Source organism: Pundamilia nyererei, unplaced genomic scaffold (assembly GCF_000239375.1).
Source record: "Pundamilia nyererei isolate P.nyererei 1_Seehausen unplaced genomic scaffold, PunNye1.0 scaffold00036, whole genome shotgun sequence".
NCBI lineage: Eukaryota > Metazoa > Chordata > Actinopteri > Cichliformes > Cichlidae > Pundamilia > Pundamilia nyererei.
In genome coordinates this window covers 1,820,674-1,831,526 of record NW_005187437.1, presented here as the reverse complement: position 1 = coordinate 1,831,526, position 10,853 = coordinate 1,820,674, and positions in this window count along the sequence as shown.

Below are 10,853 nucleotides of genomic sequence, written 5' to 3'. Positions count from 1 at the left end.
CAGACATATGTCATTAAACACTTTGGTCAGAGCGGTTTCAGTGCTGTGGTTCTGTCTAAAACCTGACTGGAAGGTATCATAACAGTTATTCTGTTTTAAGAAGTAATTGAGCTGCTGAGAAACTGCTTTTTCAATGATCTTACTTAAAAATGGGAGATTTGAGATTGGCCTGTAGTTGTTCATTTGTGTCTTGTCAAGATTGTCCTTTTTCAATATAGGTTTAATTAAAGCAGTTTTTTAGTGGTTCTGGAAACACACCTGACATTAAAGAAAAGAGTTACTGAAAAACTTTTTTATGCAATATATTAAAAGATTGAAGAAATATTAAGATCCACAGAAAAATTTGTCAAAGATGATCTTTTACTTTAAACTTTGCTTTAATGAAATCCAATTTTATGGGAATATTGCCAGGCTACCAGCTGCTTCTTCTTTAAACTTACTATGTTATTGTGGTGGCCACATTGACAAATGACTGGCAGTCTACAATCCTACTGGGAGTCTGCAGTGAGACTCTAAGGTGACTGTGGACTCTGGGACAATCTGTCTACAGTGATTGTGAATTTTGCACTACAGTTGACTCTATAGATCAAAAGCACTTATCCAGTTGTCTTATTTTTTAATAATCAAAGGGGAAGTAAAGCCAGTGAGAACACTGATTGTTGGAATGTTTCATCAATGGCTGGGACAGTGCTAATGACTGACCACAGCAGAGTGCAGGGGAATAGATATATTATAGGCAGGAGGAGACTAAGACAATGCTTGTTCACCATTACTTAACTGCTTCAACATTTAAGCCCATCAAGCCGTCTCTTCTTAGCCTTAGACTGCAGTGGGCCGTCAGAGGTTGTCGCTCATTAGTTCCATTTCTTTTTATTACCTTTTAAAATGCCACAATTAAGTACAAATTTCTTTGTCTTGTCAACTCGCTGACTCTTTTATAGAGAATAAATTCTTGACAACACACAAAAAATGTCAGATTTGTATGGTTAAATTTAGCTTTGGGTACAATATAATGCAGTGCCTGGCTGAGCCCTTTCACCAGAAGGCTGTAAAAAGCAAAGAGGAAGAAAATAGGGCAAAGTGCTCTAAAGTGGATTGCAGATGTCTCTTGAGTCACCACTGGAATGACACTACAGTCTTATATCAAGCTCTCAGGACCCCCACCCCCTCACCTCATTCTACCCAACTCTTCTTCATTGACGTCGTTTCTCCACTCTTGAAACCCCCTTTGTGGGATATCATCGGTATTTCTCATAGCCTCCTTCAGTGATATAAATTGCTGCCTACATCAGTCGCTATCATGTGTACCCTGGAGAGAGACAGAAGGAACAAGAAAGATGGAGAGAACACACGCTGAGTACAACCTTGTTGTGCGTTGGGGAGAGAAAGCGAGAGATTCCGTGAGTGTGTGTGCGCTTGTGTGTGTTTGACAGACCAGCAGAGGAGGTGTGTGTAATATTTGCCGCGGAGCTTGTGTTTACGTGCATTCTTCTGGGTTGAAAATGAATGCATGCATGTGTGTTTGCATCACACATGTGAGCATTGTACAAAGTGTACAGCCCACAGATGGAAAAAAGAAAAACCAGGATTCATCAGCACGCGTCAGCAGTGGGTCTTTAAAGACATGAGGCCGCTTGTCTTAGGGTATTTTCTCTGCTTATGTATTTCCACCATGACTCTGTTGGAGAGATCAAAAAGTATTGCTGTGGAAACCAAAAAGCTAGTTACTCTCAGACTACTAACAGTCCGGCATTTGTCTGCAGAAATGCCAAAAGAGAAATAGAAGAGGAAAGGAAAGAAAGCGAGATGGGGGCACGAGGAGGAGGAGGAGTGCATTCACATGCGGAGGCGGCAGGCGGCTCATGCTGGCTTGTATTCTTGAAGTAATTTGTGGGCGACTGTAATTGAATGTACAGTGAGATGAACAGGATGCCCAGCAAATCCGCCTACCCACACAAGCCAGAAGTCAGATACGCCGGTGGCGTGTGTGCTGGATGCGTGCATCTAATGTGCATTTTCCTAATCAGCAGTGCAATTATGTGCTAAATTGCAAAATACACTTCTGTCTTTGTGTAGAAATCTGATATCTGTATCTCTCTTTCGCTCATTTTTTACGTTTTATTGCCCTACAAATGTTGTCTCAGAGCTGGTATGACTTTGATTCATAGTGCTTGACGTCTTTATGGTGGGCTTTTCGAGCTAAAATGTTTGTGCCATTTACCTAATGTAATAAGATAAGACTAATATTCAGTGGGATGAACTTGCTGCTGACAAGCTGAATTTACAGAGTACAGATATATGCTGTGCTGTGGGTAATCTGTTCCAGCTGAAACTCTACCCCCCTGAAGGATCACATATTTAAAGAGATGAATTCAAATTCCAGTGACAGAGCTGAGATGTGCTCACGTTCATAATCCTCGGTTCTAAAATGAAATTATAAATGTGAGTTAGAATAAACTATTAATCACATCTATTGCTCACATTAATCAGCTTCTACCTCTTCTTCTTCTTCAAGCCACAGTGAAGTTTAGTCTCCTGTAAAAGCTGTTCGCTCACTGATGCCACCTTTTAACGTTGTAGATGCCAACTTGAGTGTTTCTATGGCAACAGCATTATCCCTAATTGACGAAAACTCACTAAAGCTTGTGGGTAGCACAGTGTTTCACAAACAAACTCTTAAATAACATCAAATTGGAGTTCTAATGACTAATGGCTGCTACAGGAGCATGACGTGTGTGGTTGTATCACGAGCTCATAGCTCAAGTCTGCTGTTGCTAATGGGCCATTTTCATTAAGTTTAAGGTGTTTTATTTCCATCATGAAATGATCTTAAAAAACATTCTGAAGAAAAAGCAGTTTAGTTGAGAATGTGCTAACTGACAGATTCATTGATTCTGTATCAAATAAATCAGACTTTTTCTTTTGTTCTATGTCAAAACCTTTTGCTCGTTTTTACAAAACCGATAATCTGTTCCCCATTTATGCCAAAGAGACAGCAGGTAGAAGGAGAGCAAAATGATTAAATTCAATGATCACTGCCAGTTCTGTCTTGGCTGCTATGGTTTCACTTATTTGTGAGTCAGACAAATGCAGATATTTTCTCCTTTTTTCTTTTCTTTTTTCTCCTCAGCACCTCAAATGTTTGTTGTTTAGGTGTTTGAAAGTGAAAGTTATTGTCTGACAGGCCCTGTGTGGCCCTGAACATCACACATTTCCTTCTATATTTCACCATGTCTGCCTATGACATTTCTATCCACTGAAAATGAGTCATTTTTATTCAGAAAAGCTTGTCCGCATGAGCAAAACCACCATTTAATCATTAATTGACCACAGTTCAAATTCATGGGCACAAATATTGTGTAATCACTACATTTTTTTAGTGTTGCCTCATTATAAAATATAAATAGTGTCTAAAATGTTGAAAGCTCCTCTACCAATGCATGTCAAATAAATTCTTAGCCTCTAAAATCCTGTAATAAAAGTGAGCACGAGATAGCCGGTTATAAAAATATATACCTAACAATTTCAGCTTTTCTAATTTGAAATGCAAGTCTTTTTTTCTCTCTATTCAAGGTTCAAAAGTGGCACGGGAGGGTTACTCTTTATTGCTTTTATATCCACTCATTTATTTTATGAGAAACAGTGATTAATTCATCTGTTTATTAATCCATTTTACTTTAAAAACTGCATAAACACTTAAATCCAGCAACTGTGCGTGAGGTCACTTCTTTGTACTACACACAGCATGCCTACACTTTTATCGTAGGCTACCCTCGTCTCTTAGATTCCTCCCCTGCCCACTCTCTTACACACTTACATCCCCATACAGGAAAAAGGCTGACTCATCCCCACTTCATTACTCAGGTGAGCTATGAGTGTGTTTACACACACGCTGATTGATATTAACCCTCTTTGTTTAAATCTTCTACACCAGCAGACAGTTTGCCAGGCAATGGGCTGGTCCACTTGCAGGAGTGGGCTGGCGAAGGCGGGGTGTGTGGAGCATACTGACCAAAAAGCTCACAGTGCCCTCTACTGATGGCTGACAGCAAAATTTTCCTGTTAGAGCAATCTTTGCTCTCTCCTCCACCTATTTTTTTTTCTTCCACTGTATTTGAAAGCTTAAGTGTTAAACTTTTTGTAATATATACAAGACCTTTAAGTAATAGCACCAAACTTAAACTGTACTGGATGATTATAAAATAGTTGATCTCAAGAAAAGATCTCTTTTAAACATGGTTTTGTTGTTCCCGGAGCCATCTGTCACCCGTCCATCTCCAGCATAGGAATTTTAGGCCATCCCATGCTGAAAAAAGGAAAGTCTTTGCTCAGCCACGGTGGGTATTGCTGCTCATGCCTATCATGGTGCTTTTTCTCTGTTCTTCATATGAACATGTGTAACTACCAGCTATAGAGGTTTTAGCCAAAATGCATGACTACCCTACAGCAGAACTGTAGGTTGCTGGGTGAGTGTATGTTTCCCTCCTTCCTGTCTCAGGTGCCTCCCTGTCTTCTATAGAGCCAGTGGTTTGTGAGCAGCTGACTCCACTCAGCAATCACCATCACAAATACATAACCCTAGGGGAGATACTGGTGCTAGCGGGCTATTGTCTTGACAGCGTTTGGTCTGTGTTTAAAAGTATGTTGACTGGCTTTGCTGTTTTATCTTTTCTTAAGACCATCACAGCTCTTCTTGGAAAAAGCAGGTGTGCCGCCTCTCTAAATTTTTATTAAAACCATCCCATCTCCTTGGCTGCCTTCCTCATTTGCTTCTCCTCATTTTCTGGACATTTGGCACATTTTCTGTAACTTAGTATTCAACAAGAGAATATTTTTTTTAAGGTTGCATTAAAGTTAAGACACATCACTCCAGCATCAAGCCAAGCAAAACCCAAATAGCAAATTATCTAGTTTTATATTACATATCGCAGCAAAATTTAATGAAATATTGCTTCATTATATCGACTCTTGAATATTTCACTGTACATGTTTCTATTTTAGAAAACGAGGCCTTGATGGAATAAATAATCATCAAGGTTTGCCTTCATTTCAAAGTCATTTTGAAAGCAGCTGTTACATTTTTCAAATGGTGTTTAACTCATTTGCGACTGAAGGCTTTTCATTTATCTTTCTCGAGCTCACTTTCCCTTTCAAATCACATTAACTAAAACATATTAAACAGGCCAACACATCAATTTCCCTTCACTTAGAAGAGATGAAAAGGCACAGTGTCATTTTTAATGAACTAAGGGGACAAAAGGTGTTTGGGGAGTCCCTTACCATTGATGTCAGCAATCACTATGAGCATCAGAAAGACAACGATGACCTTTTGACCTCTGAGCTTCCTGATTTAATGGGGTCCCCCGGAGGTGGCGGCGGAGCTGAGGGGCCATAAAGTGCAATTCCAATTGCAATCCGAGGAGAACCACCGTCAATGAGAAGGTCGCCAGAGTACAGGTGATATGAGGTCAGATCCAGTTTATCACAGTGTGCCGATCATTAAATCATTTGAATTGTACATATACTGAATCCTTAGAAACATCACAAAGGAGTTCTACAATGTAAGCTGGAGAAAAGAAACAGTAACTAATAAAAGAAGGCAGTGAACCGGGATGCTTGGCAAAATTTGTGGTTCTTTGCACTAAAAGTCCTTGCAGTACAGTTATTACTGGCAGGTCTGAAACGAGAAAAGTGCACACTCTGGTCATTTGAGTTACAGATACGAGGTCCCCCCCCCCCCCCCTCAGTTTTTGTATTTGCATGTCAAAAAGTATTCATAATACTTTGACCACTCTTTATATTTGGCTTTCAGGGTTGAATTCTACCTGTGATCATTGGTTCAAGTTTTATGATTATTGATCTCATAATGTTGGACTAAATCATGTCTTGCAGCTTGTGAAAGATAGTGGGTAAGCGTTTAGTCTTAGCATTCATTCATGTTCATTTTCAATTTACACATTTTAAAACTAACACTCCCAAATGCTTTTTGTATGACATAATTTCAAGTTGTCTCCTCTCCTGGGCCCTTTTCTAGAAATGAGAGAGGTACTACAAAAAGTTCAACATAGCCAGGCTTTCTTTGTGTTTGCTGGCTTGAAAAAAGCTAAAATTCCAGTCAGAGATATCAAGTACCACTACGGTGGTTAACAGCATTCTGTTAACCCAGGCTTTCTGCTCCAGGTTCTGTGTGGGCTCCCATAAAAGAGGGCATTTGACATGTCTTTTCTCTCTTCTACTGCACAAAAGTGACCGACTGAGTGCCGCCTACTTCAGAGACATTGCCAGAGGAACAGATAAAGATATGAAAAGAATACAGTCTTGTTAAGTCTGTTACTGTATTTAATTTATCATTCAGTGTGCTCTTAGCAATATTTCATTGTATTGCAAAACACAGTTTTCACAAAACCTGCTTTCCGGAGCAGCACCCAAGTCTAGTGAAAACTCTTAACCCTGCGACTAGAGGAGCTCAGGGTTTTATGTTCCTCAAAAAGAGCTGAGTTAAAGTCTGAATAAGCAACCTGGGAAACAGACTTGGAGTTTCTTTTTGACTCCATCCTCCTGCTGTACCTGAAGCAGTTCATGTTAGAACACATTCATTTGCACAAATTTACATATGAAAAATTATATGTTGGTTAATCATTTTACGCATTTAGCATGATCACTTTCATCGATGGAAGGACCGAGACAACAATCGCAGACATTGCAGATTCATTATTACCTCAGGATAAACTCTGTAGGCTACATCTGTCTAACACTGGGACTCTTTGTTTAAAGACCTTTACTGAGTGCACTGCAAAACTAATTTTACAATTGCAAACATCTCTTGTAACATACACACCGAAAGCCCGAAAAATTCATCCTCAAATAACTCAATAAAATAGCGAAGTCGGCATTAAGCAATGATGAGCTGGTCCTGATGTTTCTAAACAAGAAAAGGAAGAAACAGAGATTATGGATTCATCCAATTCTCAAAAGAAGGTAGCAGCAGGGAGAAATTCATGGTTTCAACCAGGAGTCGAAGTTGCATCATGACCACTTCTGTATGTATTTCAGGATGTCAGTGGTGCAGTGGCTCATGTTGGCAGAATTGGGACCACATCTGGGGAGGCAGAGAAATTTTGAGATCTGTTTATTCGCTTGCTAAAAAATCTGAAAAATTAAGCTTGATTGGAAAAAGCTGATGCCGCTAAATCACGTAGTTGGAATACGAATGGTGTCACAGGTGAGTCCAAAAACAGTTTAAATGCATGAAATATAAGCAAAAACTTTACTTGTCTGGTATGTAAAGGCCTTTTTTCTGAAATAGGGCACTGCTGAAGTTGCAGTGCAATGTCATTGAGCACCCTGCACCCCCCCACCAAAACAAAACAAAAAAGAGAAGTAAAGGAACACGCGTATGTCCGTGGTTAGCAGTCGAGTTTAGCGTTTATGATCTTCCAGTGACATTTGGTAAAATGATGAATACACATGTGCACAGTGTGTTCATCAGCATCAGTGTATTCTAATGTAATGTGCAAAATCACCAAATAGTCCCCACACGTATTGTGGGTAGAGAAGATAATTGAACTAAAAGGGCTCTTTTCCATCAATTAGAAAAGAACCACACATCCACTGGTGAAGAGGCAATAATGCTTTACTGCATAAGCCCATTTGTCCACAAGTGTCTACACAAGTGAGTATGTGTTTGAGTACCTCTCACCTGTGTGATTTTTAGCGTGAAGGGTGCTTCAGTCAACTGCTGCTCATTCCCAATGCTCAGCTCACTCGGAGCCTCATTTGACTGAACGCTTGGCTGCCTGAACAGGTGGCGACATCGAGAGCCAAACCAACCATGTAACTCTCCACTGGGCCTCCCACTATGCTTCTACAGGATCACATGGAGGATGTGCTGTACTACGATGCCGTGTGTTAGCCTAGCTATCAGAGAAGCAGGCTTTAAAATGAGATATGATGTGAAAAGCGCACTTGAACGCGTGCCCCGTCTACAGCCTGCTGTGATATTCTTTACTTATAGATGATTTGTCAGCAGTTCATCCAGGCTGTTGCATCCTTTCTGATTCGTGCACTGATCATTTGTTGCCTTACTGATTTTAAAGCCCAATTTCAATTAAAAAATATTACCAGTTTTAAAAATGATTTTCAACATGTTATTTTAATCACAACATGGAAAAACACTGTAGAAATTATTGTAAATTATTGTAAGCAAAGCGGGTTTAGTGTTGCATGTGGTAAAATGAGCAGTATTGTCACAGAAGCTTTGTTAAGTTGCCCCTGCACAGGCCTTCCAGCATCCAGCAGTCTGTGGATGTAGGAAGAAGAAAATTAACTTAAAAAAGTAATTCCTACAAAATATAAATGGTTTATATTACTGTACAGGTATGCTAAAGCATTTTGTTAGATCATCCCGCTGTTACACAATGCAGTGAAGGCAATAAATATAAAGTGGTGCAGTCCATCTTCCTGTCTACAAAGTAATGAGGGGGGGGTATTAAAACACACACACACACACACACACAGCACAATCTGGCCACTGTTGGTGTATGTCCATAAGCTTATCCCATATTACCTGCACTCTGATTGCTCTGTAGGTGGTCTGCATGAAGGCTTATTTAACGTCATCACCATGAAGAGCTGTGTGATTAAGAGTAGGCAAAAGTGAAAAAGACACAGTGAGTGGTATATTGAATATCTGTAATGTACCTATTAATTTTTTTTTTCAAATCCCAACTCCAAATGCAAACACGTGGATGCTCATCTTGACTGATCTACTCTGACATTTTCGTGACACGCTCACCGACAGCGGATTTCTTTTTTAAAGGTTTAAGCTGCAGTGACTTTTAATGAAGCAGAGAAAGTGTTTCTTGCACAAGATTACTAATTAACATGTTAACATTTGTATCTCGCTTTTTGTTTATTGTCTTGATGTATTGCGTGTTTGTCGACGCATCCGTGCACGCTCCTGTGAGGAGTGGAAATGTAAAGGATTATAGCAGTAAAAGACCACCACACAAGTGAACATAACCACACACAGGCAGGAGCTGCATTGGCCTTTTGTAGAGACTAAATTACTTCAAAAAAGGTCATGGGTTGACATTTATCGAGAAAAACTATATAAACAGAGGCTGACACCATGAAAACTGGAGCTAGTTTTATCAGTAAGGATCTGAAGAAGAAGCAGAGCTTTGAACTTAAGCTAAAGCGTCTTTGTTCTGCACTGGTTGATTAAACACAAATGTTTGATGGAGTTGTGAGAGAAAATAAGTGTAGTGTGGTGGGGAAGCTCGCTGTGTGCGTACTGACGTTTGACCTGAGGGAACACAGGCATAGTGGCAAATTTCTTTTGAGTGACGATTTAACAACACGGCTGAAGTCATTCTGGAGTTGCCGTTTAAACACAAGCACTCGTCGAGACTTTAAAAAAAAGCATTAAGAGTATTCGCTGCATAGTTTGGCTTGGTGGATGTCAGCAACTTATTTAAGCACATGTGACCAGAAAACACACTGACTTTGAATTTTTGGCAGTCAGTGGCACATCTGCTTGGTACATCTGCAGTCTGGAGTGAGCCAAATACAAAACTGTCCACCTGTTCTTTTTCATAAGACATTAAAAAATATTCAAATTTCAGTCACTTTTAGTCAGATTTTCTATTCCCTTTAATCTTTTTGGGGGGGATCAAAAAACCGCCTGTCTATTATTTTCTGTTTCCTATTATTTTCGATGTTACATTTAAAAGCATTGATGTTCACACTTTTTTTTAGCCAAATTGCATCACCTCACCTGTGGTTACAATATTGAAAGTTTAATTACTATAAAATGGTTTTACCTGAAAGCTGATTTGTTTAGCACTCAGGTACAGAAGCAGGAATATTGACAGTTAAATGTTGTCTCTGTGTGTGTGCTTGAATGTGTGTTAATGAGTGTTTATCTTTTGTGACAAAATATTCAAAATACAAGTCCTGTAAGAATATAAAAACGTTGATTATTTTCTCAAACAGTTAGACAGATGTGTGTTTTTTGCTCCACTGTCATTGACTGAAATAACAAATGGATGACTCAACCCAAAAAAGCCTTGTGCTGAATGCAGTGTCGTCATTTCAGATCCTTCCAGCACCTGTTACAGTAGATGGCTATTTTATCTCATTCTGGAAAGACACTTAGCCTGCCAACTGTGTTACTGAGGAGTGATCTTGAGCATTTAAAAATATATATTACTGTTGATGGTCTTTACATTTCATTTCTTGTTACTGCATTATGACACAATTTTAGGTTAAAAAGTAACGATACTAAGATCTCAGTGTAAAAGATTGAAATCCTGAGTAGTTTCACAAGAAGCAGATTCCCCTCAGTGCTGTTCTGAAAGTCGTGGCAACATTTCCAGTGTTCGATTTAATGCTTTTTGTCATCAGTTCTTTTGTGTATAAGAAATAATTTTGAATATCTAACAGCAAACCCATTCACCCAGCAATAAAACAGACAGGCTTTTAGGCTTTTCAGTGATGACAATGGCAGTTTTTTTTCTTATAATAATTTATTATAAAATATACTGCTTTATATTGATATTTCATGCACCATAGTTGGTGATATCTGGCTCATGTGTCATGGCTCTGACAGTTTGTTAGTGTTAACTAGTTGTTGCGTGGTTAGGTCCTGTTTTAGTTTGAGTCTTATTTTTGTTTTTATTCCCAGTTTTGTCTTCGCTCCTTTGTGATTATCTCAAATCAAATCAAATCAAATCACTTTTATTGTCACATTGTGAGAACAAGATGGCGTCGAGTATGGCAGCCTTGTCGCGAGCTCCCCCAAGCAACGGCTTTTTTCTGTGTTTAATTTTACTTTTCCTTCATTTTTTCGC